At 34.2% G+C, this 8,901-nt stretch overlaps 1 long non-coding RNA gene across 2 annotated transcripts; it reads left to right on the forward strand.

The window, feature by feature from the left end:
- The first annotated feature begins 2,492 nt into the window (after positions 1–2,492).
- Positions 2,493–7,503, forward strand: LOC141377784 (uncharacterized). Of its 2 annotated transcripts, XR_012390653.1 has the most exons (6): positions 2,493–4,431; positions 4,677–4,820; positions 5,541–5,657; positions 5,749–5,790; positions 6,111–6,197; positions 6,583–7,503. It is a non-coding gene; the product is annotated as an uncharacterized lncRNA (long non-coding RNA). The 2 variants fall into 2 exon arrangements; XR_012390654.1 differs by lacking the exon at positions 2,493–4,431 and having other exon boundaries at positions 4,772–4,820; positions 6,111–6,241.
- Positions 7,504–8,901: the final 1,398 nt, after the last annotated feature.

The raw sequence follows: 8,901 nt of genomic DNA on the forward strand, positions 1-8,901 counted from the left end.
TACATGGTCTATCATTTTGTTTTATGCTTGAACAACTAAAAGAATGCTTAAATCTATTTAACTGATACTATAATGATGCTGTTAACTGATCCTATAAAAGCAAACTAATGAAATTAAAAAAAGTTATGTTAAACTTTCAGCGCAAATTTATCGTTGGCTAAAAAACAATAGTAGTGCATATAGCCCATTGGTTTCCAAAGGATAAAATCATGCACCGCCCTATTGATGTATATCATGATGAAAGAAAAAAGGACAATCTGAGCTTCAATTTCATGCCGACTTTAAGATGTCTCTTAGCTGGTCTTTTAAAAGCTGCTCATGGCCATATTAAACAAGAATGGGTCTTGGAAATAGGATTAACAATGTATTAGTATTGAGCAACAAAGATACAATGCTTGAGTAAGTTTAATGTATCAACAAACATTTGGTCTTATTAAAGGATTAGTTCACCAAATAAATGCAAAGTCTGTTATTAATCTCCACCCTTATGTCATTGTAGCTCCCTTTGTTCATCTTCTGGACACAAATGGAGACATTTTAGATGAAATCTGAGAGCTTTATCATTCTTCGTAGAAGTGTCTTGACATGTAAGACTGTAAAACAGTCAAAACTTTTTATGTGATTTCAGTGGTTTAACTGGAATCATTTGAAGCTCCAAGAACACTTTTGGGTGGCATAAAAAACTGTAACAATGTATTTGTTCACTCGTGTATTCACTTCCTTGTTAGTTTCTTTAGGCAAAACAATGGCTGCATCCGAAATCGCCTTCTACTCATTTGAATTTAAAGGTACTACTCTGCCATTAAAAAAGTATGTTGTATAAAGCATGAATGCCATTAGTATGAATGAAACTCGGACGCATTACATCTGCCATTTTGTAATCATCACGTCACCTACCTATGTCCTTTGCGTTGCTTCACTCCTATTCATGAATTCTTTCACGGTGCATCATGGGATAGTGTAGCATCCATCCGGTGTGCTTCAGAATCTAGTAGGTCATCCGGTTTCTTCTCACATGCTGATGTTTGAATTCTAAAAATTCAGACCTACTGCTTGGCTTGCATACAGTTTTTAGCCTACTATGTAGTAAGGAAGTATGCGATTTCAGATGCAGCTAATGTATTACCATTATAATCAGCAAAGGTAAATGTGCACCAGGGTGTGATATGTAGACAAACAAAGCCATTTTAACAGTTCATTTTTGGCACACAAAAGTGTTGGAGCTATACATGATTACAATTTACAACTACTGAAGACACACGGAATGTGGCTTTTCCATTTTGCAGACTAAATATTGCAGACCTTTTATATAAATGAGTAAAGCTATGCTGATATATTTAGCTTTCTGCCTTGCTTTTCTGTGGAAACGTTCCAGAATTAATAACACTTGACCTCCGAACAAGATGTTCTGAAGGCAAATGGGATTTTCAGAGGCACTTATTTCTGTGATATATGATGTTTTTTTATTAAAACAATTCTTTAGATGAAACAAGAGTTCAAGTCTGAGGAATCTATGTAGTCATAATAAAAAAAATAAATAAATAACATTTATAGTAAAAATCTGATAATTGCAAATAAGTATTTGACGGATTCTTTTGTCCCCGTAATGCTCTATTAAAGAGCACAAAAGATGGGGGTTGCACTCATTTTCACACACCAAATGTCTTTGATTTTTTTTTCTTGCAAGTACAGAACATAAAAGGAAATGTGAGGCAGAATGTCCTGCTCTTTTCTACTTAATGAAATCGAACGAGGGCTTTTGTTTAAAAAAAAAAAAAAAGATCTTAAAATTATTGTTTACTGAAAAATAATTCAAAACCTCACCATCAAAAATATTGTGCCATCAAGCATCATTGGTTTTAGCATTAGAATCACTGAGGATGTAGCTTGTCAGGTACTTTTCAGAAAACATTCCATTTGCAAATAGATTCTAGTTAAGGAAGACTATTTACCCTACTAAAAAGCACCACACGAAATGTGCAAACCAATTTATAGCTTCAATTGACTCTCTGTCACTGGAGCTTTTTCATCACATTCCATCTTTTTCCAGAAGGATTTTTCTGCTTTTGGTAATAGTTGACTCAGTGACACCTATTTCTACAGGAATGAAGAAAAATGGACACATAATGTGATGCATATGCAATCTATCTTGAAGACACACAGCTTGAGCTCTTGGTAAGAGGAAGCAAACTGTTCCAATCAAACAAATCAACGTCGTATGATTTTCCAGTCTTGTGACAGTAAAAAAATGAAGATTTGAAAGCCTTCACACTATGAAAGAGATCATTCACCCAAAGTAAAACATTCTGTCACTTTCCTGTCTTTTCAGAAATGTGCATATTTTTTATTTTTTTGACATGAAACAAAACATATTTTTGTTTCTTTGTTTGGCTATTGCTTTCGAACCACCTGACCTTCCAAATGTGGACAATTTGAAAGATTACTAAACTGGACTGTATTGTTACCTGTACAACCCTAAATCAGAAAAGTTGGGACAGCATGTGACACAATCCTTTACCATGACAGACCCTGTCTTTTGGACTTGTTGCTGGTAACAGTCTGGATGATCCTTTTCGTCTTTGGTCAGGAGTACATGCCATCCATTTATCCCAAAGATACCTGAATACTGATTTATCTGACTACAGTGAATGTTTCTACTCTGTGATGGTCCATCCCAGAAGCCTTACAAAATTTGACAGTGCTTCTGGACACTGTTAACATAGGGCTTCCTTTTGGCACAGTACCATTTTAACTGACAATTGTAGATGTAACAACATATTTTGGTACTTTTCAAAGGTTTGCCAAAGTAGTCATGGGCCCAAGTGGTCATATTGCTTCAGCTTAGGCTTGTGCTCTTGTCCTTTATGTACTAAAATTTCTCCAGATTCCTTGAATCTTTTATTCATGTTATGCATTGTTGAAGGTGACATATCCAAATGTTTTCCAGTTGTTGTTTTTTTAGGATTTTTTTTTTAACACTTTAATAATTTTCTCACATATTTGTATACTGGTGATCCTCTGCCTGTCCTTGCTCCTAAAGGACTAGACCCTTCTTGGATGCTGCTTTTGTACCAAATCATAACTGCAATAACATGTTAATATCACCTGTTTTAATTCACATCATTATTTAACCAATTTGCCTGATTACTAGCCCAAAACTGCTCCTGTCCCAACTTTTTTGGAATGTGTTGCAGGTCTGAATGACAGGAAAGGATGTATATTTACTAATTAAATGAAGTCGACCAGACAAAACATGAAATATTTTGTGTTCATATTGTCTGCAATGAAATACAAGTCAAGAGTAAATTTAGAAATCATTACTTTCTTTTATTTGCATTTTCCATACTGTACCAACTTTTCTGATTTGGGGTTGTAAAATAATTATACATAGTCAACTATTTTTTTTTTTTTTTTTACTTCTCTTACTTTGAAAAAAAAAAAAAAACAATTAGCGGTTTATATATTCGTGTTTTTTCCATCACATTTTTTCCAATCTATAAATAAATAAATAACTGAACGAAATGTTGTTCATTTCATCAACACATTCATTCTTTATTCTTTTTATCTTTGATTAAAACAATGAAGAAAAGAACATAACCAAAAGTTAAGAAATTAGTTATTCATCAACGAAGATTAGGTCTAGACAGCATTCAGAATGCCGATTACAACTACGATTGACAGGATCTGTCTTTATAATTTTTTTCTTTTCTTTCTTCATAAAGCACTTTCACAAAACTACCAGTTGATTCAAAGTGCTGTACAATCAGAGAAGAAACCACAAAACATCAAAACACAAGAGATCTCAAGTCGTCAAATATGGTAAACAATATAATTGACATGTCTAAAGAGATAAAAGCTATCGACAAAAGATTTTCTTTTTTTTAAACAAGAGATTCAAATACTGGTAAATAAAGCAAATCATTAATAAAGGCAGGTATATTGTTCTAGACTAGGACAGATAACAGACTGAAATACAAAATAAAACCAAGATTTTAGCACATGGTGAAGGGTAGTAAATTAATTGGCCAAAAGGAATGCATTTGGTTCTTCATATGATTTTGGTTTTGTTCTCAATTAATGCTAAAATATTCCCTTTTAACCATATGTGTACACTGTTAGACATTTCTGTAAATTACACAGTTATTTACTGTATTTCACCCAGTGTAATACTGCAAATTCCTTTTACGGTAAATAACTGTATTTACCGTTGCATTATGGGAATTTAGTGTGACGTCGAACAACATATACAGCGATGTACTGTATTTGTAAAAATTCGTGTATTATACTGTATTTTCCACAACTGCTTCAACGCCACCTTGCGGCGATTCGACTACTCTGCACCACTTTTTGCCTGAGGACCCTGGAGCAATTCTGGAGGACAATTTATTAGTGTGCCTGAAGAACATACTGGATTTAACAAACTTTACTCTGGTAAGCTGAGGCAGTGTTTCATTTTACAGAATGTTTTGTGGACGAGAATAGAACAAAGTAAAGTATAAAGTTGGCTATTATTATTTTCTCTGGCTTGGCGTTATTTCGCCCATTTGAGAAATATATCATCTATTAAGATGTTACCTTTATTTAATTTATTACATTAACACTACTATTACTTTAAATAAGACTGTTTATGACTATTAGCCATTGTTCTCGTCATATCTTTTTATTTATTTACATAGGAACCGGTGTTGCAGCGGGTTTTGGTTTAGGAGGGAACCAGAGGTATGCAGACAGTTTTGGAGGACACTTAGCACGAGACAACGGTCCGGCAGAGAGCGTTTTCCCCCAGAAGAATATGAATGAAAGACCATCAAATAATCCAGGTAAAAGCGCGTCTGTCTGTGCTGAAAACACTCGACATTGATTTGAGCACCTCTATTAGCATTTGTTTGCTCGGCAACATTGGCTGAAGCGATCTTAAAATGGTAATGTTAACTGTTAGCTAAACTGAGCTAAGTTTATACTGAATTGGACTCAAACTCATTTTAACGTGCAACGTTTAACTTATATTGATTTATACTATATATATTAGATGTTGTGAACTTATTTTTCTCTGGTTTAGAGTAACTTATAACGTTAGCTTGAGAAAATAACATCGCGACGTAACCTATAAGAACGTTAACGTAAATCTATAACGTTACAATATGCATAGAGGTAAAGTTGGTTTTATATTCGCACATTCGTTCATTTAGAAGACTCTATACTGTTTACCATGTTACTTTGAATATTCGATCAGAATTAGCATGCCAGTATGACTTGAAATCAACATTAACACTGTTTATTTGACCGTGAGCATGTTGTACTTTGATTGGCATTAGCTGCTAAAATGATTTCGCTATTTAGAGTTTGCAAATAATACTTTTATGAAATTAAATTATTAAGGGGGAAGTCTGAATCTGCTAATATAAAACCAATTTTACCTCTATGCATTATGCTAATAACCACCTTTTTGCTATTTATTGTTTGCTAATTGTTTTTTTTTTATCACAACTCTTGACATTTGGTTTAACATAATTGTTACCATTATATTTTTTTCTGTTTAGATATGGCACTGGCACAGCAGCAGGTTTTGTCTGAAGAAACAAACAGCATTTCAGAGGAACATCTTGATCAGCACAGCCTTATGCTTAAAAAATAAGCAAGACCAGTAAGCAACCAAGGTAAACAAATAAAAAAAAGTTGTGTGGAGGTTGTGGATTGTAGCATGGTATTCTTATCTGTATTTTTGGCTTTTTTATGGTCTCAATATAGAATACTGGGAGCCTGCCTGTGCAAACTGGACCTCATACAACAGTAAGTACTGTACATCTATTTGTTTCTCAATATAGTAACGTTACTTTTAATACAAAATGTGTCACATGTTTAGTTGCTAGCTAAATAAAAAAATCGTTTTCCCTTTTTTATTAAACCATTTAGTAGGGTTTTTTCATCTTTGTTTATAATATTTTTGAGCAGATTGAGGTCTGTCATGGGTCAGACATTTCAAAATACAATAATTAGTATTGGGATACATGCATTTGTCTATGTATTAAATGTCTTTTTCCCCATTTCATGTTGCCTAAATATTTTGTAATAAATAAAATAATACAATTTTTTTGTATAAATAATTCCAGAGGATGAAACAAAATGCATAGCAACAACCAGAGTGAGCCAGAAGATAGCAGGAGAAGTAGTGAAGAGAATGACAACCATGAACAACAGTGAGTTATCCTTCTTTCACCAGCTAACTGAGAACTTGGATTAGGTGAGACACTCTCAATAGTTTTATCAGTATTCAGTCAGTTTTAGTTTATTAGGAATACATAAAACAAATAGTCTAATCTGTCCTGCAGTGAATCAACCCATCACAAATGCTACAATGTTTTTGTAAAACCTTGTTAGGGAAAAAAATAAACAGGACATTCTGGTTAGTTATCTTTTAAACATGGTAGTGAGCAGGTTATGAGCAGGAGCCAGTTGCTCAGTACCAGCTGAAAACTACCCCAACCTACCTGCCATGCTTCAAAATAATTAACCAGTATATGATTTATTTTTTTTTAAACAAGCTTCTTCTATGCTTATGTTAGTCTGTTTGTCCTTATCCAGAGTTCTTCATAATCCTGGACTGGGCCAAATCCTGACCAGATGCTGTGGTGGTCATGGAGGAGTGAATCCTAAAAGACACACGTGATCAATGAGTTTCCGCATTGATCCAATGGGCCAGCCTGACCACCCGCTGGTGAACTTTCAAGCCTCTGGTGCCTAGACTGCGGCCTTGCACAAGTTTGGCTAGAGGAGAACTGGTCGTGCCCAACTGAGCCTGGTATCTCTCAAGGGATTTTATTCTACACTTTCGTCAGTTGGTGAAGTTTGTTCCATGCCACTGTTGCCACTGGATCACTTGGCTACGATTGGTGGATCGGTGGATTTGCTCTTCAGTGTTTGGACTTTCAGCAGTGACATTTACTGCTTCAATTCTGAAAACTGGACTGAAGCAGCTTCAATTTACAAGAACTTCTATGTTAAGCTGCTTTGACATCATTGATCTACATTGTAAAAGTGCAATAGAAATAAAGATGAATTGCATTTGAACATGTGAATTCAGACCTTGTTGAGCATTTGACACCAGAACTAGTAATATTTTAAAGTTTGGTTGTTTCTGAGTCGGCTAATAGTTACAAATATTTATTTTTCCAACAATATGCAATTCAGAAGTTTAAATTTTTATTGTACATGTATGTTCTAGTGCTTTGTGTGATTTATTTATTTTTAATGTGTTGATTTTATTGCTTAATGTAATTTTCACACATTTTCCTTAAATGCTTTAAGCATTATTAATGTTTTAAAGAATGGAATATTTTGTAATTGTGTCTGGTTTAATGTCAGGAGTACTTAGTACAATTGTTTTTTTTTTCTCAACAATATGCAGGTCAGACACTTAAATTAGTTTTGTACATGTATGTTAATGTGCTTTGTCATTTTCAATGTTTTTTTTTTCTTAAAATAAAATATTTTGAATGATTGAAATGTAATGTTTTTACACATTTTTAAGCTTGTTTTAAGCATCTCCAATGTTTTAAATAAAGAGTGTTTATTTTGTTAATATTTTGTAATTGTGTCTTTTTTAGGTCTATAGTATTAAAATAATATTAATAAAATTATATTATAAAATATTTAGGACAAAATTAAAAGGTTTACAGTAGCTAACTGTTAACTTAGGTTTTTACAGTAGTTAACCATTTTCAGACACTACGGTAACATGCTGTAAACGGATTTACAGTTGTATACTGTAAATCTAAAATACAGTAACTTACTGGCAACAGTGTTGCCAGTAAGTTACTGTAAAAACCCTTTGAAATGTCTAACAGTGTAACTTAAGCAGTCCGACAGAGGTCCTTTAAGAACTCTCTTATGCTACAAAGGTAATTAATGAATCGACTTTATCAATGCACCTCAGATTGGCACAAATGAATGCCTGTTTTTTTAAGCAGCATGAATGTTTGATGATCACGTCAACTTATGCATGTTTAGGCAAAGATTTGATTGCTTGCTACAGCTTCTGTGTTGCTTGGATGTAGAAATGCTTGCAGGAGATGAGATAATTTTCGTCATTGAGCATGTTTGAAGTAACCTAGTGGCTTATTTTTTTTACATTTATTTTCATATTCATTAAAATTTATTTTAAATAAATAAGCATTGATAAGCATTGATACTTTTATTCATTATTTATCTTTTTTATTGTATTATATGAATTTGAAATCACATAGCAGTAACTCGATGCATTTAGGCATGCAGACTTGGTCAAGACAATCTCCCGTAGTTCAAACTGAGCATCAGAATGGGGAAGAAAGGCGATTTAAGTGACTTTGAACGTGGCATGGTTGTTGGTGCCAGACGGGCTGGTGAGAGTATTTCAGAAACTGCTGATCTACTGGAATTTTCATGCTCAACCATCTGTAGTGTTTAAAGAAAATGGTCGGAAAAAGAGAAAATATTTAGTGAGTGGCAGTTCTGTGGGTGCAAATGCCTTGCTAATGCCAGAGGTCAGAGGAGAATGGCCAGTCTGGTTCGAGCTCATAGAAAGGCAACTGTAACTTAAAAAAACCACTTGTTACAATAGAGGTATGCAAAAGAGCATCTCTGAATGCACAACGTGTGGAACCTTGAGGGTTACAGCAGCAGAAGACTACTCCGAGTGCCACTCCAGTCTGCTAAGAACAGGAACCGTTGCCTGGTTTAATGAGTCTCGATTTTTGCTGCTACATTCAGATAATATGGTCAGAATTTGGTGTCAATGAAAGCATGGATTCATCCTGCCTTGTATCACGGTTTAGGTTGGTGGTGGTGGTGCATGTCTATCCCTTTATGATCACAGTGTACCCATCTTCTGATGACTACTACCAGCAGGATAACATGCGCAAATTA

The sequence above is a fragment of the Danio rerio genome, chromosome 15 (genome assembly GCF_049306965.1).
Source record: "Danio rerio strain Tuebingen ecotype United States chromosome 15, GRCz12tu, whole genome shotgun sequence".
NCBI classification, from domain to species: domain Eukaryota; kingdom Metazoa; phylum Chordata; class Actinopteri; order Cypriniformes; family Danionidae; genus Danio; species Danio rerio.